The sequence below is a fragment of the Chrysoperla carnea genome, chromosome 1, assembly GCF_905475395.1.
Source record: "Chrysoperla carnea chromosome 1, inChrCarn1.1, whole genome shotgun sequence".
Classification (NCBI taxonomy): domain Eukaryota; kingdom Metazoa; phylum Arthropoda; class Insecta; order Neuroptera; family Chrysopidae; genus Chrysoperla; species Chrysoperla carnea.
The window spans coordinates 114432640-114458170 of record NC_058337.1 but is presented as its reverse complement, the minus strand read 5'-3'; the positions used below and the strand labels follow the sequence as shown (position 1 = coordinate 114458170).

At 28.8% G+C, this 25531-nt stretch overlaps 1 protein-coding gene and 1 long non-coding RNA gene across 3 annotated transcripts in view; one reads left to right on the top strand and one right to left on the bottom strand.

The window, feature by feature from the left end:
- The window catches only part of LOC123290811, a 471033-nt gene that overhangs the window by 256577 nt on the left and 188925 nt on the right, over nt 1-25531 (bottom strand). The window lies entirely within an intron of this gene.
- Nucleotides 1618-25478, top strand: LOC123290813. The gene is made up of 3 exons (XR_006534899.1): nt 1618-1628; nt 13253-13258; nt 25416-25478. It is a non-coding gene; the product is annotated as an uncharacterized LOC123290813 (long non-coding RNA).

The window sequence follows — 25531 nt, the reverse complement described above, 5'->3', positions numbered from 1 at the left end:
TATGTCTATTGTCTCGCGATGAGTAAAATTTTCAAAACTTCTGAAAAGAGCTTGAAGGAAATATATTTAAAAAAATTTTAGATAGGCTGAAAAAATGTGGTTTAACGTTTGGAAGATAAACGTTATATTTGTTTTAAACCGAGCGTGAGTAAATGCTGACGGGTAATAACGTATGGTATTAGAGGTAACAACGTCTCGGAAAAGTGGATTTTCAGATGGTTGATTTTTTTATATTTCTTTTTTTGTTGAAGTGAGGTAGGAATGAATTTCTGATTTAAAGTAACAGATATTATAATTGACAATTGTTTACTTTTGACAACAACCCCTAAAATTCAATTCTCTCCGTTCCAGAAGCGAGAAATGGGGCACTTTAGCCTGTCATCATCTTACGGTCCATTGCTCTTGTTATGGGAGTTAGAGGTGTATCAGTATTATATGGTGCTAGTTTTGATTGTGTGTATGATATGGCGCGACGTTGTTAGTACACGAGCACGACCATATGATCCCATTCCATTCATTCATAGACACATGCATACATACGTATATAAACATGCATGAGATCCTAGACAATTCTAAATTCAATATGCATAAACTCAATTTCATATATTTTAATTTCTATACATTCGAATTAAATTTGTATTTAAACTTTATGTGTATATACATTATTATAGTATGAGAGTCAACGGTCACATTTTACGTCGCATATCATTAATTTTAAGAATATATTTCTAGACTAGTGGTTTTATAATATTTTTCATTAAGAATTACTTGGACTGTAATCTAATATGTTTCTTTTTATGTTTCGTTATTCAATAATGTATTTCCACATTTATATGAAAGCATTACAAATAACAGGAGAAAGTGATGATTTTTGCTGTTTTTCTAAATTCAGAATTTCATAGTATTAAAGACGTTTTCGTTTCAAATTTTTAGGGTAGATTCTGTTAGGATTCGGGGAAATTAGACGAAAATTAATATGAACATTTTTTGATATAAATCATAGTTTTTGAAATATTAATGCAATTTCATTACTTTTAATGTATTTTGTGGAAAAAATTTTAAAAAGACAAAAACAATCGGAAGCATGAGTTTGATGCAATTACATCTTAGCCTATAAAATATAATGAGAATACAATGATATTGCAATGCAACGCTTCCACATATATTATGCTAATTGTATATTCAAATATGTGATACTGATAAAATAAAAAGTATATATATACTTTATTTCGGAAAGGATAATAAAATCACAGCGTGATAGAGAAATTAATTGAAATTATTTTAATTTCCATTCATAGTGTTTCAATAAAATAAAACAAACATGTTTCTTAATTAATTTTAGAAAAAAATCCATCTTCGTTGTACACACAGATCGAAACTAAGAGCTTACATGTCATAAAAAGACGCGGCGCTTATTTTGTTTAAACTTTATTTAGTGTCCCATTTAGTTTCAATAACAAACTCATCTCTTCTATAAAAGTATTCAAGTTGTTTTAAGGTTAAGTTTAGAATAGTCGAATTTGATCTTCGTATGCTTTATATAGCTTAAATTGGACTTAATCCCTTTATATTTTATTTGAAGTTGGAAGTTGAAGTCTAAACCAATTCTGAAAATTTTAGGAGGGAGGGTTGCCTGATTATTTAATAAAGCAATGTTAAACATGCCGACTTCAAAAGTAGGCATGTTTAACATTGATCTTATGGGTTTAACATTGATCTTAGAACGCTAGATCGATGATATGTTTTCATAGAGTCCTTCAAAACAAGTCGGTGGAAATAAAAAAAAAATTTAAATTAAAGTTAAAGTTAAAACCTTAATAAATTATTGAAAGTTGAAACTTCCGTCAGCACTACCTTAAATAGGATGTAATTGACCGTTTAGCTAGCGAAAAAACAATCCAGACGTAAATTGTACTAGCGACAACGTTGTTTAATTTACCTATGAGCTGTGGGCATGAACTGCTTGATTTACTGTGTGCGCAGATGAGAACTAATGAAAGTATTTGTTACAGCCTTTACAAATTTATTGCACTAATACTATTACTATTTTAAGCACTAAATTTTTATACCATGTATATATGAAATATACATAGTATATTAAGTCCCAAGTTTGTAACGCTTAAAAATAATGATGCTAGGAAAAAAATTTTGTCATAGGTGTTCATAAAATCACCTAATTAGCCCATTTCCGGTTGTCCGTCCGTCCGTCTGTGGACACGATAACTCAAAAACGAAAAAAGATATCGAGCTGAAATTTTTACAGCGTACTCAGGACGTAAAAAGTGAGGTCAAGTTCGTAAATGAGCATCATAGGTCAATTGGGTCTTGTAAACCGTTAGAGATAGAACAAAAGTTTAAATGTAAAAAATTAAACAACTTTTGTTTGAAACATTTTTTCGTAAACATCACTGTTTACCCGTGAGGGCGCCAATTAAAGAAATTTTATAATATGTACTATACTTGATTATCAGTTATGTATGTGTCACATGTTTGTATGTGTAATGTGATAAAGAAATCAACACTGACTAGGCATGGTATTTTAACAATTAACTCAGTCAATTGTTTGTTTTAGCTTGTTTTATTCTTAGATTCTGACAACGATAGAAATGCCTGAAATACCAGTTTTCATTTTTCATTCATTATTTTAATACAACCCAGTTTTTCATATTTTTAAAATTTATTATTTTTATTGCTTCTGGTTGTGTACATAAAATAAATACATATGCATTTTATAGTTATATACGCCCTTAACCTTTGATACTTTTCTTCCACATTCTGCATTCACCCTGTATAAATAAAATAAGTTTTATGAATTATAAAAAGCATATATTTCTGTAAACATATTTTTTAAAAACAAACCAAACCAAAATAAAAACAATACAGAAAACATAGTAATATCATTTTAAGTATTAGAATTATGAATGGTAGATTGAGAAGCGATGATACAAGCAGATTTATAAAATTTATTACGATACAAATAAAAATACACAGCCAGCCAGCAACACATATTATATGTAAAAGGTTTTCCATTAAGAGTGTTCATATCTTAGGCTTAAATAACGTTGTTTCATCTCCTTTGTCTCAACGTTCTTGATTTCATCTCCATTTTTTGAAAAGTATTTCTGTGCTTTTGAACTCCTTCCCCTCCAGCAAAATTCGGAGATATACGCGGTGCTCTCACTTACCCACTGCGCTCGGTTACTCCGAAAGACTCTTATCAATGATATCGAACCCGATCTTATAGCTCCAGCCTATGAATAATTTAATTTTTCTCATAAGCTGTCTAGCAAAGGCCAGTCTAACTTCTAGTATTTGATAGGGTTGTTCAATAAGGTGTTACCAAGAACATGGAGTCATTTTGTCAACAAAAAAAAAAAAATGTTAAAATTACTAAGATAATATACTATTACATTAATTTGTTAAATACGCGTTCGCTCATTTTAGTGAAACATTCATTTGTACAATATATCTCTACTGTTTAAATGGTAACATGTTTTTGAACAAAATGTCTCCATTTACGCGATAAAATCCTATTGAACAATCCCGTATATTATAAAAAATTCCATGAACTACTCTTTCGAATAAAAAATATATTTTAAAGAAATATCAAATGATATCTCAATATACAAGTTGTTTAATTTAAAGTTTGGACATTCTTAATGGACAACCGTTTACATAAGATACTATCGGATTTGACCAACGAAGCATTGCAACGATGATATGAGCGACTAGCAGAGTTTTATCTATCGTCTACCTACCCTGTTTGCTGCTGTTAGCCTTTTTAGTAGAGTTTAGTTGATCCGATCCTTCGTTTATATACATATTCATACAGAGTGTATTGTCTCATGTGCATACAGTCTTTAAGTCGAAAGACAACACTAGCTTTTCAGCAGTTCGGTAACTTTCTGGTACACAAGAAATCAGCAGTGTCTGAGAAATAAAATCATTAATTAGCGGATATTAAGTTTCGCCTATTCGAAATGTGAATTTTAATCAATATTTGCATAAGAAATTTTCTTTTCGAAAAATTGGTTGATAAACCTGATCAAGAACCTGTCACTAGAGTTCTAAAGCAGTTGAAGTTCTAAAGCAGTTGATTATTGCAATTTGAATAAGCGCTCAATCATTTCCTTTCTATGAAATTAACTACTCAAACAAAAATTTCATTTTGGTTTTTAAACACTCGACTAACTAATTATGTCTTTGTGGCACCATCGCCACAACACCGTCTGACCGTTGATGACCAACCATTTTAATATTTCAATCCTTTATTCTAGTGAGAAAGTTACTGAAATATTGTCTTGCCGTCGTCATAAATCAGAATGAAAATTTTCAAAAAGTCAAGCGGGCGTGAAAAAAATTTCGTTACATTCATACATATAGGTTTAGCTAATTAAAGCGTGTTAAGAATTAAAAACCTCACGATTGTGTTAAATTGTTTTTGGGAAACAATCTGTATATCATTTTATATAGTCAACGACATTGACTAAAATTTTCTTCCTATAGTATTATTATTATTATGAAACAGAAGAAAGAGGATTTTCTGATTGTACTTACATTGAATGTTAAACAGTTTTATTATTTTCTGCTTTTCATGAAAATCATTTTCCTCTATCTTCGCTCTCTTTATACATTGTTTTGTTATTCACTTTCGTTTTAATAATTTTCCTTGACAATTTATACTTTTGGTATTATTACGTTTTATTGCAAATTTTTATTTCAATTATCTGATATTAATTTCATTTTCTACAATTGGTTTATTATTTTTAATAGAAATTGGAAAATATTATTTTCTTTAGAAAATGAATTTATTTGTATTGATATTTTTATCACAGAGTTCATATTAAAGATGAGAAAAACTGTCTACCACCTTTAATTGAGTGTTCATGGCTTTGAAATGAAAATCGTTGAAATACGTAAATCAAAACATAAAAAATACGTTCTGGTCTTAAAGTTGCAATTTAATGTATCCCATAAACATCAATGTTAAAGTTTAAATGTTAATGTACTCGAATTTTATGTGAAAGGAGAAAATGCATGTAGAAATCGATATCGAAAATTAGATCAAACTTAAAATATCAATTGCATACAAATTTAATAAAATAATTGAACTGAATTGAATTTACCACACATGATTAACTAATCATTGAATAAATTAGAACGTTTTTCATGCTTAATTTGTTTTTACTTTACAGCATGAATAAAAATATGATTATACATTATATAAAATTCCAAAGAATTAAATTTTAAACACCATGAAAAGTTTAAACCCCGCAAAAAAGTAAAGTTACAAGTATGAGGTCTGTGTTTCCGATTTATCGCCTTTAAGCGAGAAGAAAGATAAATATTTTCTGCTAAGGGTAGGAATCTTCATATAAAAGGGGGAGCATAACATTTAAACAGTCGTCTTTTCACAAAATTGAGTGTATCTTATTTCCACTATAATTAAATATTTTGATTTAACCAATTTGTAATCGAATCGACCCGACTTTCAAAGCACATACTTTTTAGCTAAGTTTTTTGGAAGTCAATAATTTTAAGCAATATTTGCATTCATATATTTGCTATTATGGGAAATTTAATCCCACATTTTGTCTCAATATCTGAAGATTCAATCAATAGTCGTCTTTTTGTTCTAGGGTGAGGAACACTTTGGTCCATAGGTCTATTTATACTATAAGGATATCTGAGAGATACCGTCTAGTATTACAAGATATTTAAAAATAATTCAAATTTTGACGTCAACAAACTCTAAATAATTGACGTCCTGAAAAAATGCCATTTTTTTCTCAACGTAGTCCCTCAGGGGTGGCTAATTGTCTAAAGAAATAGTCTTAAATAATGCTTAAGTTTGATCACATTATCCCAGCAAATGTAAAGTGAAAAACGCCAAGGGCATGTATACGCATAACAAGCTGATTTTTGGGAAAAGCGTTCTTCTTGAGACCTATAAATGTTTATCCTAATTATGGTATGTTTTAGCTGATTAAGATCTTTAGGATAAATGTAGGATTTCCGTGTTAATGAATTATGAATTTCCGACCTTATAAATTAAAACAATTTTGTGGGTATCTTGTCGTAAATTATCACGTACAATAATATTTTCAAAATTTCTGTCTCACTTTTGTAAACAATATATGGTCCCCATCTATGGATGAATGGCTTCAATCCAAATATGTTCTATAAATAAAACAATACTGTACATCATCATATACAATATATTGTTATTGTTGTAATATGTTGGTATACTCGTGATCCGGAAAACAAAAACATATACTAAATTCTGACATCATAATTCTTATATCATTGTTATACTATTATTATTATTATGATTATGATCATTATTATTTAGAAGAACAATAGAATTAAATATTTTGAAAGAAGTGATGATATAATTCGGTCGAATCGTGCTGCACAACCAAACAGAAACATTAATGGAGGGGTTGTGAAGAAGTAAAGAGGAGAAAAGGGAATCTTTGGTACCCTGGACACCTTGAATCACAATATAGTTTCACGACAGTCATTGCTCTTTTTTCTGTGCAAATAATCGAGAAAACGATAATAGAAATAACATTTTTTAGAGTTACAACAAGTATTATCTAAATCACTGCTTATTAGCGGGAATTTTCTTATTTAGTCACATTTAAGTCATGCAAAGTAAACTGTTGAGGAGGTAAAGTTTAATGAGACACACAGTCATATATCTCGAATAGATTCGACCTACATTTAACAATTACTTTCACCTTTTTTATGGATTACTATTTATAGGTTAATTAAGTAGATGAAAATAAGTTTAATTCATCCCGATCCAATTATGTGTAAGTTGAAGGTGGCACTCAGAGAATGCTTGCAAGGAGAACTATGAATTTCCGAATGCAATGTTTCAATCAAATACTGAATAATCCTGTCTGAAATTAAATGATGCTGTTCCTTAAAGATGCTGTGAACTGTAAAGACTACACGTTGAAGAGAGCGACTTAAGTACAATTACTGGGGGTGATCTATATACACTATGGTTACTTATAATGTTGTACCATGGATCACAAAGCTTATCCAATCAAGTTTCTATTGATAGTTGTTTAAAATTTAAATAGTCCATAAGTATTGATAAATGGTAAGTGATCTGGTAGTCTAAATTAGAATTACTGAAAACTGACTCACTTCCATTTTTAATTAGTATGAAATATTATCGCCAGTTGGCGGGACTACAACTTCCAGTTATGTCATTTGAATTTGAATATTTTTTTGGCATTTAGAATACAAGTATTGGCATCTGGTAATCTAAATTGGAACTACAGAAAATAGGTCCACTTCCTATTTTAATTAGTACGAATTATTATCGCCAGTTGGAGGGGTTACAACTCCGAGTTATCAATAGTTAGAATAATATTGTAACGAGTCTGGTATGGTGATTGGCTATGAAGGACGTTTCTAGAAGAATACAGCTTAGTCTGATATCTAAAGTAGCTGTGCAAATAACAAAAATTATACATGGCTTCCATTGAAACGGCTTGTATGTTAAAGTGTAGTTACGAATACTGTAAAATAACGAGTCAGCCTTTTGTAGAAAGTCGTTGAGAACGGACGCTATTACAGTGTAGTGTTAAAATATATTGGTTATAAATATATTTGAAGATTGGAAAATTTTGTGTAATAAGTGTACCTTTGTATTAAACATTAAAGGATAGCAAAGTTTTCAAAGAAATCACCTAGTGGTATTTGATTTCATCGAACCGATGAGAGACAACGTTACAATATTGTTATAAGGGAAGACTATTCCAATTGTTTTATTTTAAAAATAAAACTTTACAAAACTGATAAAATGTGATTATGTGAATTTTTTCCCTGGTATTACACTCTCCATCTATAAAGGGAACATGGTGATAGGTAGATGGACGAACAACAACTTCACAGTATCATCATTTGTATGTTTTGTGTTATTTTTTTATGTATTTTAAAACAGAAATGTACAACAGAATAGCAGCACAAGAGCATAAGGAAGAAGAAAGAATAAGGAGTCGCTGATTTATGTTTCTATTTAAATGCAAAACGATTCGGTATTACAATACAAAAACCACTAAGAGATATGTGATTGTGGATACAGGTTGTGTAACCTATATCATTAGATCTGTCCAGAATAACATGTCTACAAACGTCCATATATCCATATATATTATAAATGTGAAAGTAAGCATGTTTGTTTGAAACTGTACAGCAATATAGCTGATATTTCAGAATAACAAATGAACTATAATTTATAAAGATATATTTAAAAAAAATTAAAACATTAAATTTTTAAAATTTTTACAGAAATCTTTAATTTATGGTTCAAAATGATAATTATAGATGGAGCAGATCTATGATCATCACTTCATGGCCAACTTTTCTGATATACTCAATGAAATATGTCTATTTTATATTTAACAAAATTGAAAACTGTGTATATCAAGAGAGGGTGGAGGCTATAAAGCGGTGGTTTTTACTTTTAAGCCCAGCGAAGCGGGCGGGTATCAATCTAGTTGGTAATAATTCTTTAGGCATTTGTAGTTGAAGAGAGAATCGAGGACTGGAAGAAAATACCCGGATAAGATTATTCGGCCGTAATTATCCTGGTTAAATTTTTGTTGAGGAAAAAGTTCCTTGACAACAGCCACTCAAGTTTCCAGTAATTCAAAAATGTCAAAAACTACGCCTTATTTTTGACCTATACAGATTATTAAATATTTTGCCTACATCCCAATCAAATTGAACAAAACCTGTAATATGGTACATCAAATGATATTTTGTTATTTAACATATAAAACAAATACAAAATAATAAACATATAATAAATAAAACACTATTTGGTAAAAGAAAAACGAACATACCGACATGGTTGGTTTTCTGGTTGAATGTTGGATGTACCAAACAAAGTATGTTTGTATTTGTGTTAGTTGTGAAAATCATGATGATATTTTACTTGTATTCATTCATGAAGAAAATATTTAGTTTATTTCACAAAACTCTCTTGCTGAAAACAGTCACTAACAGAAGATTGATTTATATGAAATAATATGTTATATTATGCACATCTACCAAACAAACCGAATACGATACCATACAAGTTGTTATGGATATGAGTCTTAAATACAGACTAACAACTTTCAGGAACACACGTTGTTCAAAAGTACACGAACAGGCTCAAAAATTTGCGAAGCACTCCTGTACCTTTGTGATAGGAGAAGTTCTAGCAATTTTTGAAGGACTTGTAAAGAACGTATTTTAAAAAACTGTAGAGAGGTAGAAAAAATCTGAACAATTAATTCATAATTCAAAAATAGATAAAATTATATAAGGATAGAAATATTTTCCCCGACATATATCATTTGCTACGGGTTAAAAGCAACAGTCGCCACATGACAACATGATTTTCCCAATATGCCCGCTTAAAACGAAGAACTGAAACAAGTAGACGAAATTACCAGAAAACATTCTTACTAAAGAAAATTTAATTATTATTCAATTGTTTGCGAATTTTCTTTATGGCGCACTCTTTAAAAATTTTAAGAATAAGTAATAGCATTAGCAATATTTCTTTTCAAATAAATATTTAGTGAAAGTGATAAATTTTTAATAAAACTAGTGAAAACAAACAATCGACTGAGTTAATTGTTGAAATACCATGCATAGACAATGTTGATTAGTCTATCACATTACTCATATATATATGTCACACATACGTAACTGATATCCCCATATAATACAAACTATACAATTTACGCCTACATTTACACCCTCACGGGTAAACAGTGATTTCGAAAACATGTTTCAAACAAAAGTTGTTTATTTTTCGATAAGGAAGATTTTTTACATTGTTCTATCTCTAACGGTTTACAAGATGGACAGACGGACAGACAACCGAAAATGGACTAATTAGGTGATTTAATAAACACCTATACCAAAATTTTGTTCATAGCATTAATAATTAATATTTTTAAGCGTTAAAAACTTGAGACTAAAGTTAGGATACCTTGCATATGATATATATGCATAGTATGATATACTTTATTCTCAAATTTTGAAGTAGTACAGAATAAATATCACATAAACGGTGCGAATACCTTCAAAAAGTTTAGAAAAATTCTAAAATAAGTGTTTCTATACTTATTAAAGTAGAAGTAAACGAATATACAAAAAGTGATATGTGTGGTTTGTAATAAAATTGTATTTTTGCACCCAATGGGGGATAATCCTGATGTCGAATTGGTCATAGTACCCATAAAAATGTAAATCTAGACTTGACACCATGACAATGACATTGAAAGTGACATTAAAATCAATTGAAAAACGAAGAAGTTATCAAAGATTGAATTAGCAAAACAAAGTTTTATATGTAATCTCCATTCCAACTTTTCTGTTCGTGATGTGAGAATTATTCATCTGAATTGATTTAAAAAAATATAGCCTGGTCCCCTAATGAAAATAAAATTTCAAACTTCTATTTAAATCTACGATTTTGACACACAGTCTAGGTTAGGTTAGGTTAGATTAGAGTGGCTGTCCTGGGGTGGGACACACTAAGACCATAGAAACCGTTGTGATACCGAAAAAGGATTGGCCCATCCCCGGCCACTACTCCATGAACCATTTGGAGCTGTTTAAGAACAGCAGGAGATCTTTGACGTCGACGGACTTTAGGTATACACAGTCTAACTTCAAATCAAATCAAGACTATTGGAGAGAACATTCAAGAAACAATAACCCAAAAAAATATTTTATTTTAATTTTCGGAACGAATGCAATGCGCTTTTTATCAGTTAACAATGATGTGTTTAGTGAAGCATTTATATAGTTTTTGGCATTGACATTCAACGGTTTATGTTGTATGTATGTTATGTTACTGCATTGATAAATTTTACTTCACACACAATAAATGAACATATACCTACACATTTATTTTTATATCTCATAGCCACGCTATGATGATAAAAATTACTTTAAACTGTTTTTCAAAACACTTTTCAATTTTTGTGTTCATTAGTCAATTTCATAAACAGAAATATTTGATGTTTGCTTTTCTTTTTTCAAAACTGACAGATATGACTAAGACGTTAATCATAACTATAGAACTTGGATTATATGCATTAAAACAAACTTTGAATTTTTGTTCGAGTAGTATATTTTGATGTTTTATATAGAAAATAGAATTGGTTCTTTTAGTTTTTGGCATATACATCATGTAGATTAATAGGTTGAAGGGTAGGTTCAGGTTCAGCACAGCATATCGTGTACCGCTAGGGTTGGCTACACCGTTTTAATATTTGTCAAACAAGTCTTTTTCACATAGTCAAAAAAACACAATCCGACTAGGCAATAATTAATTGCTAAAAAATGTAAAATTTGGATTTGACCTTCAGATTTAGGGTCCTTTATAAGAACATTTTACATTAGGGTCCATATAAAAATGGTTACATTTCTAGTTGTATTTCGTATTACAGTTTTACAAGTCTTCCCGAGTCTTCCACAAATCTCTCCATCACATGAGTATTTTTCTCAAAATACAAATACAAGGTGTCAAGATAAAAGAGGCCTGGTTTTTCATTAAGAATATTAAAATAACTTCTGTAACTTATTGAACATTCAATAACTTACAGAAAGTGATGAAAATGTTACTTCCATAAACAAATTAGGATGTCTCAACATGTTTTCGAAATCTTTTGCCAGTTTATTTGGTGTGATGTTGTTTGCGGTTATTTTATTTTTAACATTTCATTTAATATTATAATCGATTTACATTACAAGAGAACAATCTTCGTTCGATTGAAAACTGCACTATATTCACAGCCATCATTAAAAACTGACAACGTAACTCTAACAATATGACCTTAACAAGAAATTATCGCTGGGCGAAGAAATTATCAGGTGGCTCCCCTCGAGCACTTGATTCTAATATCACGTAGAGTATGAAACCGGGACTTTTTTTTATTTTGGCCTTAAAATTTTCTAAATTGACATATTTTATTGGAAACAATCAACAGTTATTTGGCATGAGAAAATCTGAAATATTTTTCAAAGCAATAAAAATTTTTCAATAATTGAAAGTAGTAAACAACATTTTCATGTTGTGTTTTGTATTTTCAAATGTCTAAAATCGTAAAAAAAATTCGATTGAATGATATTTAATGACATCTAATTTTAGATTAAACGAAATATATAAATGCAATAATCTTTTATATAAAGCATCGAAATAAAAATTTATTGTAGTAGGAATTTATCGTAAAAATATCACCAAGTATCTCAAAAGCAAGATCTCAATTACCAAGAGTTCTTTCTTTCTACTTTTAACCAAGAAATAAAATTCGATCTCTACAATGGGAGAAACGAGAAAGCAGGTGGTTAACCCTAGGGAAGTCGTGTTGTCTCAATTCTCAATTACCAAGAGTTCTCTCTTTCTACTTTTAACCAAGAAATAAAATTCGATCTCTACAATGGGAGAAACGAGAAAGCAGGTGGTTAACCCTAGGGAAGTCGTGTTGTTTTTAAGTTAGTCAATTTTAATTAACCCCTACAAATAAAAAATTGACTTATGTCTATGTGGCTTTAATTCATTTGAAGGCTGGTTTAATTTGATGAAACTTTTTCTTCTAATAGTGTTTTGAACAGTTGTAAGAGTACAAAATATTTTCTTTTATAACTAATATTAAAAAACACCACTTGTCTGCGTCTCCACCAGAAAAAACCGATAACACCCGATACAAAAAGGTTTAAGATTTTAAATGGAGTATTTAAGCTTTAACCATTTGCATGAAACATTTCATAATTTTTTTAATAATTAATTCTTTGTAACTTGCTTTAGCTTCGGATTAAGTTTAAGTTCAAGAGATCGAATATCCATCCCATCGACTTAAATAATGGTCAGTCTCTTATTAGGTTCTCCTCTCGAATTCTGGATGCCATTTAACGTCAATATTTAATTTCCATCGATTTAACTTAAGCTTCATATTTTTATTATGAAACCAAAAGTACATCAAATCAAAATCCCTCATTGTTAAAGTTGTCATACTTTTTGAACCTTTTGTAAATTGCATTACTATATTTACAACAGTTAGAAGCGCGCGGCTTACGCTTCACTAAATATTCTCATTTATCTTCAATTCGTTAAAATAGATTATAAAAAAAATTCTAAAAACAAAGATAATTGTATCTAAAATCTAAACACAAATTTTATATCTCACATTTCACTTGCATATCCCTAAGTAAAAACGGATGCAAGTGAGATGTAAGACGCGTGTACATGTGTATGGGATCGAAATAAGGCAGACAACGACGTCGTATTAAAAGGAAGGCAATCAATAAAAACAAAAGACACATGGATAGAAATGGATACACACGAAAATAAAAAAAATATATAATAAAATTGGTAAAGGAAATTCAATGCATTATTAGTTTCATCGACAAAGATAGGAATATAGTAAAAAAAATATATATATATATAGAAAATATTTATTTTGTAATATATTTTCGTCTTGTCTTTATCGTACTGATACATTTCTTAATTACATGTCACTGTCATTATATATGAATGATTGAATTGAACTTTTCTCTGTGGCAATGTTATATAGAAAATTCGAAACTGTTTACACACATAATATCTTAGACAAACAACACATTTTTTGGGAACTTCCGTTTCTTTGAAAGAAATTAATATGATAAGATATATTATGGCACGCCATTTTATTATTTAATAGGCTAATTTTTATCGAGAAAAAAATTAATTAATTATTTTTTTTCAATCAGAAATTTTATATTTTATATTTTGTAAAATAAATCTTAGTAAAAGAGAGATTGATATAAGATAAGATGAGAAAAGAGAGATGAGAATTAAAATTATGATGATAACATAATAAAAATGTATTATTATTATCTATCATCATAATAATAATGTATTATTATTATGATGATACATAATAATAATACATTTTTATTATGTTATCATCATAATAAAAATGTATTATTATTATGATGATACATAATAATAAATCAGTTAATTTTATTTGAATTAGATTTAAAAAAATGATTGAATTAAAATTATGTACATAATGGAAATAGAGAATAAAAATTATGTACATAATAAAAATGATTGAATAAAAATTATGTACATAATGGAAATAGAGAATTAAAATTATGTACATAATAAAAATGATTGAATTAAAATTATGTACATAATGAAAATGACTATTATTATGATGATAACATAATAATAATGTATTATTATTACGATCATTTTTTTTCGGACATTAAATAGCAAAATGGCGTGCCATAATATATGAAAATCAATTTCTGGAACTTCCCTAAAATTGTATACTGTTTGTAAGCCATGTCGTTAGTCATTTATATTTTATGAAATAAGAAGAGTTCATATGGACGTTCTCATGTATAAAACTAAGAGGGATTGTATATGTATAATATGTATACATGTATACAGCCGATCAGACTCACAAGTTGTACACATACAATAACAACCACACACAGTCACACATAACCATAACACACAGTACATATTCCCTCTTTGTTTTACACATAAGAATGTCCACGAAAACTCTTCTTACATCATATATTTTGTATAAATAACAAGATAGCTTACAATCGGTACAGCTTTAACCTAGTCAGTTCTCTGGATTAAGGGAGGAAATGAAGTGTTCTTGTTAACTAGTCAACAGTGAAGTGAGTGTTAGTAAAAATGTGATAATTTTATTTTAAATTGTTCTTCAAAGGAAAATCTTTTAGTTTACGCAACTCATGAGTGGCGGTTTTCTTAATGGTTATGGGGAATCTAATGATTAAGATGCGAGAATATATTTGCAATGATTGTAGAAATTGTCATTGGTGTTTGGTTGATTTTACCTTCGGTGCAACCAAAATTTTTAGTGGAAAAAAGATGCTCTATTGATACTTGTAATGGAAGTACTATGATGTTCACAATAAAAAAAGTTTCTTTTATATTTAAGACACGTTTTTCGACTGTTATAGTTATCAAAATGAAATTCATCAAATATTAAATGAAAAATAACTTGGCTGTCAATAAAATTTGAAGTTTTCATTCTGTGGAAAACAAAAACAATTTAAGACATATTATAAAGGTTTTAATCTACAAAATTTTTTTTTAAATTCGAGTATCATCTTTTGTGTCCAACGAAATGTCCATTTTTTTTACTTCACTGAGTTCCTGAAGTTAATTCGATGTTGAATTGACATTTTATCTAAATAGCATTAAGCATCATAGAAAACAATGAACCACGCAAAAGCTTACCGTATTATTTTAGGATGTTTGATTGCAACATTTTTAACGTTTTTAAAACATGGATGTATTTGAGATTGAGGATTGAATTTCTTGTAAAGAGTTTCATTTCCGGATGAATTAAATTTTTCACGTTAATATTCTAAAACTTTATACTCCAGTATTCAAAAGTACATAAGCAAATAAAATGAAAAATTCAAAAAATAATAATTTTTCATAGTCCCAATGGTACAGTTGAGTACCAAGAAATACTGTATGTAATTTAAGTCAAACAAACATTAAGATATACGATGGTTTTATATTATTTACACATGTAATAATAATACGGTTGTTACGGTTTACCCAGTCGGTCGGTTTAAGGTGAAATATAAAATAAAATTTTCTTGAAATGATATTAGACATTCATAAAATGAACATAATAATTTTAAAAGTAATTTTATTACTAGTACTCAATAAATTTTATTGATAAATTTATTTATTATTATTGATAAATTATGATGTGCTTTTTTTAAAAAAAGAATATGTTTCGAACATTCATAAGCAGTTATATAAATTGATAGGTTTTATTGACATATGGATTGAGAAATTAAAAACGAGAAAGGTATTAGCTTCCCAGTATAAGAAAGTTATTGTAATCAGCCCTATATCTTTACGTTTCACGGTTAGAGTTGTCTTAGCACCTACTTTTAGATGAAAGTTCGTGTGTACGAACTATAGTGTATGAGTGATAAAGGACATTTTTTTGTTCACGATTTCTCGTACATGAAAGGTGATAGCGATCTCAGATTTACGCCAATCGTTACGTAATAACATCGAGGTGTGCTGAAACGATTGCTAAAAGTGGTGCGTAAGAGGCGTTGTGGGAGGAGAAACATAAAACGTTCTTCTGTTAAAATAAAAAAACTGGATATTTTGAAATATTTACGATAAATGAATTTATAAATTAGCTTAACATTAAAAATAATTCCCTCAAATGACGGGATTTGATCTCAGTACCTCTTTCATAACAAGCGAACATTTAACCTCCAAGCTACACATCTCTACCAGGCTATAATCCAAGCTATCCAATAGTTAATGTTGAAGTGTTTTAAGAAGTAATAGTAAGTTATTTTCATCATTTAGGAAGGTTATGGAGATTCTTTGGCCTCTCATATTATTAAAAAAAGATAAAATTACAAGGAAAAACAATATTTTTTATAATAGTTTAAGTCTTTTTCTATCGTATAGTGAAATTTCGATCATACCTTCTACTGTATATTTGTGAAAATAATTCTCAAAAATGTTAACAATTGTTAAGATCTTTATGAGAAAGTAACACCCAATGAACTTTTCTTCGATTATACTACCAGATATCGATTAGATGGAGTGGAAAAAAAAAGTTTCATTAAAAAATTACGTTTTTAGTTCCACATCTGTGAAATAACTACTCTGTCATTTTAACACTTATTTCGGTAATGCGTCTAATAAATATTAATATGCAATCGTCGACGAAAAAAAAGTTTTTGCTAACATAATTCTTACAAACTGGACTATAACTTTTCATTAAAAACCTTTAGTCACCATTAAAATGTCAGTGCAACATTTATTTATTATATCACCCAAATGGAAAGCCTTCTAGAGAAATCTTAATTTATCATTTACTTTTTTTAGTCAAATACTCATATATATTCTTCATTCGTACCAAGTTCGTAGACCTTTCACACAAGATCCATAGATGTATTAAATATAATGCCCAGAATATATTAGATATCATAGAAACACAAGTGAAATTTACAAAATTTAAAAAAAACCCCGACAAATACGATTTATTCCTTGTTAACCGATTTTTGGAAACTTGGCTATAAAATGTTCTCAGTTAAGGCGGTTCGATCGTTTAGGGGCTACGATGTCACTGAGAAACACACAAACGACCAGATAAACATTTTAAACTTATAACACTCCTTCTTAAATCATTATCAGAGTGATGGTCAAGGACATTAGATGAGACGAAAAGGATACTTAGAGAGCTGTCATTTTTTAAGACAAATTTTTGGAAATATTTTAATTGAAATTGAAATATTTGAGTTGACTTTGTTCTTTTGAATTATTGTTTTGAATTACCTAATTATTTTACCATTTCACTTTTCAAAATGAATCGAGCCAGGTTTATTTGACCATTCATTTCCATAGAAATTATTTATATGTTAAAATTATTCGTCATGCCTTTTCCAAACTGAATCGATTTTGAAGATAATCGACAATTTTTTAGTTTTTTCGAGAACGGAACTCTAAGCTCGCACTTGAAACATAGCCCTTTTTTTATTCGGGGGCTAAAAATAGCAAACATTGACTATTACAAAAAATAAATTAATATTAACTGTTAAAGATAACGTAATTCTGCTATCAACAATTTAAAAGGTGTTAATGACTTTATCATCAGTTTTAATCTAGAAACTGGAAAGTTCAAAACCGTCTTCAAAGAGTGGAACAATATGTTCGGCGTTTGAAGCGTCGCAAAGTGAGTGCGAAGAAAGTTTTGAGAGGTTTTGACCTATTTTTTAAAATAATTTTTTTCTTTCAAATGGGTGTTGTTTTTCATTCTTTTTTTCTTATTATAGACTAAATAAAAAATACATCCACTAAATACACATTAAAAAATTTTTCTTTCTCCAATTCTGTATCAATGAACGAACCTTAGCTTGTTTTTATAAACTTTCGAAATTGGATTGAGTAATCTACCATCTTTCTAGTAACATTACATCAATATTCTCACATTCATATTTCTCGAATATAATTAATATTTTATACTTACTCTCAATAAAATCATCCTTCATGTAAAACTTATCGTAAAACTTGCCTGTAAAAAAAAAAAATTTAGTTAGTTTTCCGTGTAGGTACAAACTACATTAAAAATATTAATTTAGAAAAAAAAACTTTTCAATATTCGTTTTATGTATATCATTAAAACTTTTTTCATAAATTTATCGAAAACTAATGTATAGTCAAAAACTATACGTTTCGAATACATTTTCAACATATAATTGAAAAAATTATATTTATTCTTGGTATATACATAATTGAAAAAATATTCAAAATTCTTTTTGTATTTATTTGTTTTCCAATGGAGTAACCAAAAAGATATTAATTTTTAGCCTGATTCTTAATTTTTTCAATGTCTTATAACTATTTAAATTTTACAACAAATTTTTGTTTTCTACAAACAACTCAATAAACAAGTGAAATCAAACAATTGACTGAGTGAATTGTTGAAATTCCATGTATAAACAGTGTTGATTATCCTGTCACACATACATAAATGATATTCTCTTATAATACATACTATACAAATTGCGAATAATTTGCGCTCTCAAGGGTAAACAGTGATGTTTACGAAAAAATATTTCAAACAAAAGTTTTTTATTTTTTGATAAGATTTTTTACATTTACTTTTGTTCTATCTCTAACGGCTAACAAGATGGACCCATAGGTCGAGACCCAATTGACCGATGTTGCTCATTTACGAACTTGACCTCACTTTTTACGTCCTGAGTACGATGTAAAAATTTCAGCTTGATTTCCCTTTTCGTTTTTGAGTATTCGTGATGACAGACGGACAGACGACAGACGCCAGACAAACAGCCGGAAATGGACTAATTAGGTGATTTTATGATTTCCTATACCAAAATTTTGTACCTAGTATCAATATTTTTAAGCGTTACAAACTTGAGACCAAACTTAGTATACTTTGGTATATTTCATATACATGGTATAAAAATGGAACAAATGTCGATTTAAAAAAATCCTTTTACTTAAAAAAGAATTGTAAGGATTTATTGTAATCGATAAGATCAAAAACTTAATAATTTCTATTCAATTTAAATATGCTTTTGTTAATCATTTTTAGAATAAAATACAATTTTGAAACATTTACAAAGCATATAAATATAAAGCTTTGCGCTTTAGTTAATGAATAATATATTATAGAAATAATTTTATTATAAAGGATATAGTTAATTTATAATATTCTATTTACTAATTAATTAGTTTAATTAGAATAATAATAATAATAAGATAGATATATATAGTTTGAATCATATTATAGCATACACCTTTATAGGTATAGGTAAGTATATCTGTGTATGATGTAAATTTTAATAACTTTAAGTAACATTCAGAAATTCTATTTATATCTTTTGTAAATAAAATTCAAAACCCGAATTTACAGTTCATTACCTATAGTACAGTTCAATAATTTTAAGGAACCTAAGAAATCTGGTAAAAAGATAATACGTTCATGAAAGTTTGAAGTAGAAATAATCATTAAATAATCTTACTTGTTCTTTCTGTGAGTATATATTTGTTTTTTTTCACGTTGTATTCAATGTGTTTTCCTAATTGTTTATCAACTGTGTTTTCCTAAGATAGTTATTATTTTATATACAAGTGGAAACAAACAATTGACTGAGTTAATTGTTGACATACCATGCAAAGACAGTGTTGATTACTCTATCACATTAAACATACATAAGTTGGTGATTTTCTTTATAAGGAATATTTTTTACATTTAAACTTTAGTTCTACCTCTAACAGTTTACAAGATGGGTCCTAGGGACCCAAGACCCAATTGACCTATGTTGCTCATTTACGAGCTCGACCTCACTTTTTACGACCTGAGTACGATGTAAAAATTTCAGCTTGATATCTTTTTCCATTTTTTAGTTATCGTGTTGACAGACAGACGGACAGACAACCGAAAATGGACTAATTAGGTGATTTTATAAACACCTTTACCAAAATTTTGTTCGTAGCATCAGTATTTTTAAGTGTTACAAACTTGAGACTAAACTTAGTATACCTTACATATTACATATATGCATGGTATAAAAATGTAAAACTGGACATGAAACCATTAAAAAAATTTGTGAAATTAGTGAAATTAAATTTGATTAAAAAACGGAGAAGTTATAAGCATTCAAAGATTGTAGCCCATCTCTTTTTAGCAAAACAAATTTTTATATGTATTTTATACGTTTCTCTACGGTCATATCAAGCAATGACGTCACTAACCTATATCGTCCTCTTTGTTTAATTAGAAATTTTAAACGTTCATATTTTTGCGTACCTACTTCTTAAGATTTAAAAACCAACTTCACTTTTTTGCCCGTGCATTGAGAATTCTTCACCTGAAGTGATAAAAAGTATTAGAGTTAACAAGCCTATTTAAATTTAGCTGAAGATGTAAGTGCAGGAGTAATCATTGTAAAGTGAAGTCAAGCAGTTGGAGTAGATAGTGCAAAACCGTCACAAGTAATTTAAGTTTAATCAACTAGTTTATTGTTCTAATTAATTGTAATTGGCAAAGTTGTGCTACGTGTAACCTTTTACTCTTACACCGGGAAACATTTTAGCGCCTTAGATCTCCCATCCATACATTTGGTTATGTGTACTAACTATAAAAAACAATTTGACAATTGTGTGACAATTTTTGTTTGGTTAAAATTACACAATATATATAGGTACGTTACCTTGAATTTTGTCCTTTTGAGCTCTACAAGAACTCTCTTCAAGAGTAAAGAAGTGAGCTTGAATATATAATTGCCATACGACAACACTTCGAGTTTTAGAATAGCAAAGGTACAATGAATGCCAAAATATCAAATAAAAACGGTGGACTTTTAACTTAAAAAAAAGTTTCACATTTTAGTTTTGTTTATTACAGAGTATTATCATTAAACTTCAATTGTTTCGGATGCTGAATATAATAAATAATTTGATTGTTATTGAGAATACACAGTATTTAAAGAATTAATACTATATGTATGTATATATCTTGTTTCATGTATCATGTATAGTATAAACTATTTTAAAGTATATAAAATGTATTGTGTTAGATAAAGATATGTATATAAATAAATAGAGAGGTATATACAATGTACATTATAATATAATACATTAGCTTAGTTAATACCCTTGTGGTAAATTATTACTTATTTAGATACTAAAATTTTGTACTATATTTTAAACTAGAAGCAAGTAACAAATTACTTGTACATATAGATAATAATTACTAAATATTGTACTACATGTGTCAGTTAATGATAAATTTTGGAGAAATTTTGAGCTTATACACATTAATTCGAGACCCACTGGTTATGGTACCTTCGGAATTCTTAAATGTCTAAATGTTGGTGCAATTTAAAACTCAGTAGATAAGGTAGTTTTGACCCGAAAAGTACAAAAATCGGGTGCATTTGATGACTGGCCGAATAGTTTTTGAGATACGGACTAAAATCGATCCAAATATGGCGATATCTTAGAAACTCTGGATCCAATCATTAAATGAAATGATTTTTATAGTTTTTGGATGAAAATTACTCCATCCACCGACTTTTATCAAATTCCAACACAAAATTTTTTTTGTGTTTTTCTCGATTTCTTCAAAGGGGTTTTAAAGCGCCCTTAAAAAAATTGCAAAATATCGAAAAAAATTTTTTATCTCCAATTTCGATAAAACTCAGTAGATAAGGTAATTTTGACCCAAAAAGTACAAAAATCAAGTGCATTTGATGACTGGTCGAATAGTTTTTGAGATACGGACCAATCGATTCAAATATTGCGGTTTTTTAGAAACTCTCTGTCTCTTTCATTCTTATATATATAGATTATGTATTAAAATATACCCAAAGAAAAATTTTATTCATTTTGAAGATAATATGTTAGCTAAATTCATATATCCAATGAGTTTAAATACAATCTGTATAATGTATATTAAAATAATTTCGTTACAATAGATAGTGGTAAAATAATTTATATTTGTATATCAGAAATAAACTCTTTTAAGTACCTAGAACATGTTTTTCAACATTAGCAGCCAAAGTAAGGAAGTATATTTTATTCATGTTATACAAGTACAGCGAGTTCATTTCAAGAGTATACACCCTTAAAAACTCTTGACCTGATAGGATTTTTTTTTTCAGTGAAAACACGTCGATTTATATTTCGACGGGGAAGTACAAAAATGGTACCTAGAGAAATTTAATTTATATCCCTTCTCTCACTCAAAGAGAGAATATTATGCCCTCTCAAATAAAGTATCACAAGGTAAACTTGAAATTCTTTAGGCACCATTTTTTAACTTCCTTGTCGATATCTAAATCGACGTATTTTCACTCCAAACAATAATTACATCAGGTCAAGAGTTATTAAAAATGGATACTTTTAAAGATGATGCATATTTTTAAAGGTTAATGAGAATATTTCCTTAAACCAATTCTTCAAATTATTCGAATTATTTTCGGAGATAAGGCGTATTTTCTAGTAAGGAAGTTTGAACCTATCGCTCTGCGAGCTTCTGCTGAATGAATATTAATAAAAAAAAAATGGCTACATAAATGTTTTTCATTGACTAAAAATCTTAGTTTGAAAAGTGTCTGCCATTAAGGCTTCTAGAACACAATACCCCTTTTTTAAGGGTGGATACTTTTGAAATGAACACACTGTATAAATTATTCGGGTAATACTAGCTGTATAATATAATTTTACTGTACATGTTACATGCATAGAACTATCTATTTAGAAGGATGTTGTGTTATTCTTCGGAAGTGTTCGTTCTCTAATATTTAATGAGATCATAACTAATATTATTATTTAGTGTTTAAATATCTATAGTAATTCTGTGTTTTAGTGAATCTTCTATCATTATGTATATATCGTAAAATGTAATTATTTCTGGTGATGACAAATTTCGTTGTTTGTGTTAACAAGACGAAGAAAATTAATGATTTCTAATTTTGTTGCACTACAACTGAGTAAAATTCATCTACATTTCAATCTTTGTTTTGAATTAGTACTTCAGGCGAGACTAAATGCAATGAATAATAAGATTAATACCAAGACTGATATACTGGGTGTCGCATTTAAGATGAAGACACCATCATATTATCGTTTTGAAATTTTGTCATTGATTGGTCACATTTTTTTAGATACTTAGCCGAAATCAGAAATTTAAACTCAGCCTACTACAAATTGACAAAAATAGGGCCCATTCTTAATATTTTGCGTAGCGTCAGAGATGGTTAGATATATCGAAAAAAACTTTTTGAAAAAGTTGCTTAGAAGAATTATTTATTCCCATATACCGATTTCCATGATAAAATTCGCATTTTAAAATTTTTTCCTTATTTTTGGCGATGTGCTGTTTTTTGTCTAGTCGGAAATTATGTATGCAACCTCGAAGAACTTCCTAAAAAAGCTAAAAAAGTATAAAAAAAAATATGAATATCAATAATGCAATCAAATTGCGTAGAAAAAAACTTTTCCTCATATTTTTATGGATTATTTTCTAAAATCAAATTTATAAAAATATTTTTACAATATTTTAACAATATACGAAATAGATATATATTTTATAAATTTTATTATGCAAATAGAATATAAAAATTTAGGTTAGAGATATCATTCAGTATAGAAAGATTTTCTGATCTATTCTAAGTAACAAACAAGTACACAGTGATATATTCAAATTTTATAGTTTATAAAGATAAATATACACTTTGAAAATGGAAGGAGAAATAGATTTAAAAATAAGATTGCATCAACAAATGAGATATTTCGGAGTGTTCTAGATTGACAGTATATATATGAAACAAGTAACAACAACATTTGAAGTTTAAACAGGTTTTAATAAAAGTTTAAAGCAAATATATAAATATTTTTCGGATTTCTCTAACAGGACTCCATAATTTTGAGACAGATAAACAAGTAAATAGAAGTATAGAACAAATCGAATGAGAATGTAGTTAAGCTGAAAGGCGCGATAAAATGGTTGATCTAAGCTTGAAGGTAAAGTAGGTTATGGATTCGGATTTAAGAAACTAAACTTAAAGTAACCATTCTGAAGTTGTCAAATCATTGCAGTGCCTATTAGAAGAGATGCACAGCAATAAAATCATTAAACTCGATTTATTTTAAATGAAAAATTGCACCAAATTAGCCACCGGCAACGATAAACCTGATATTTGTACCGATGGATTCCTGAGATATTCCAGGAAATTGTGAAGGAGGCGTGCTCACGAGTAATGCGTAAAAAGGGTATATTGAATATAAGACCATAAAATCATCACTAACCATTAAAGCTTCTCTGCTATCATGTGCTACAACAACCCACTCTTAAGCGAAAAAATTCTAAATAAGGATTATTTTCAGTGACGAAAGGAACGTACCTGTGGTGCTCCGAGATATGATTAGGCTATGAGGAAACTGACTAACTTGGTTCTTGAATATGGCTAATGAATTTAAAGAATATTGACTCCTTGTAACGCGCCTTGGTGTGTTTTACCAGGCCTAGCGCTACAGCCTAGCCTAGCCTAGGTAAAATACAGTAACATATTTGTATTCTATAGTTTAAAAATATAAATATAAACATAGAAGGTGGTGGAAGGAGATGGAGTGGTAGATACCAAAATATGATTGAATCAACAATTGGGATGCTTCAGAGTTTTGCTTGGTATGTATAAGAATAAAATCTATAACAAACAACATTTCAAATTCGAACAAACATTACTAACAAATAATAAATAAATATTTGAATATGTTTCTGATTTCTGTAACAAGATTTTCCTTCTTTTCATCTAGATATGTGTTGTATTTTGTTGTAAATTTGTTATGCTACTGTTGTCACATCTGTGTTTAAAAATTTGTATTATTATATTTGTACTGGGTGATTAATTAAAACCGATTGTAGATATTTGAGAATAACCTCCCGCGTGTCACTACCGAAATCATACAGGGTGTCATTACCATGTAAACTCCTGAAATAAAACTCATGCACGGTGCGAATATGGCCTAGCAAAATTGTTTAAAAACAATTGGCAGTACATAGTCGGTGTGGTAATGAAGTGTGTGCTGGCCCCATTACATTTACTTCCTCTGGGAAGTTAATAATTTTCCGAAAATTATTTTCTAGTAAAAACAGCAGAATTTATAAAAAATAACAAATGTTTAAGCACATATAATTTTTTTTTTTTTTTTAAATTGCTGTATAGTTTTTATCTAGTAAGGAACGATACATTTACTATTAAAATACATACAGATACTACATACCCACAGTTACAGTTACAGCTATGAAGTATTACCCAATGAGTATAAGTTGGAGGAAAAGGTCGCGTATTCAGGCACGAATGCCATCTGGTTATTTGTGTCCTGTAAATACTACTGTATTTACAACAGATTATATTATTACGATATTATTACTCAGAGCAGAATGGCGAACGCTGG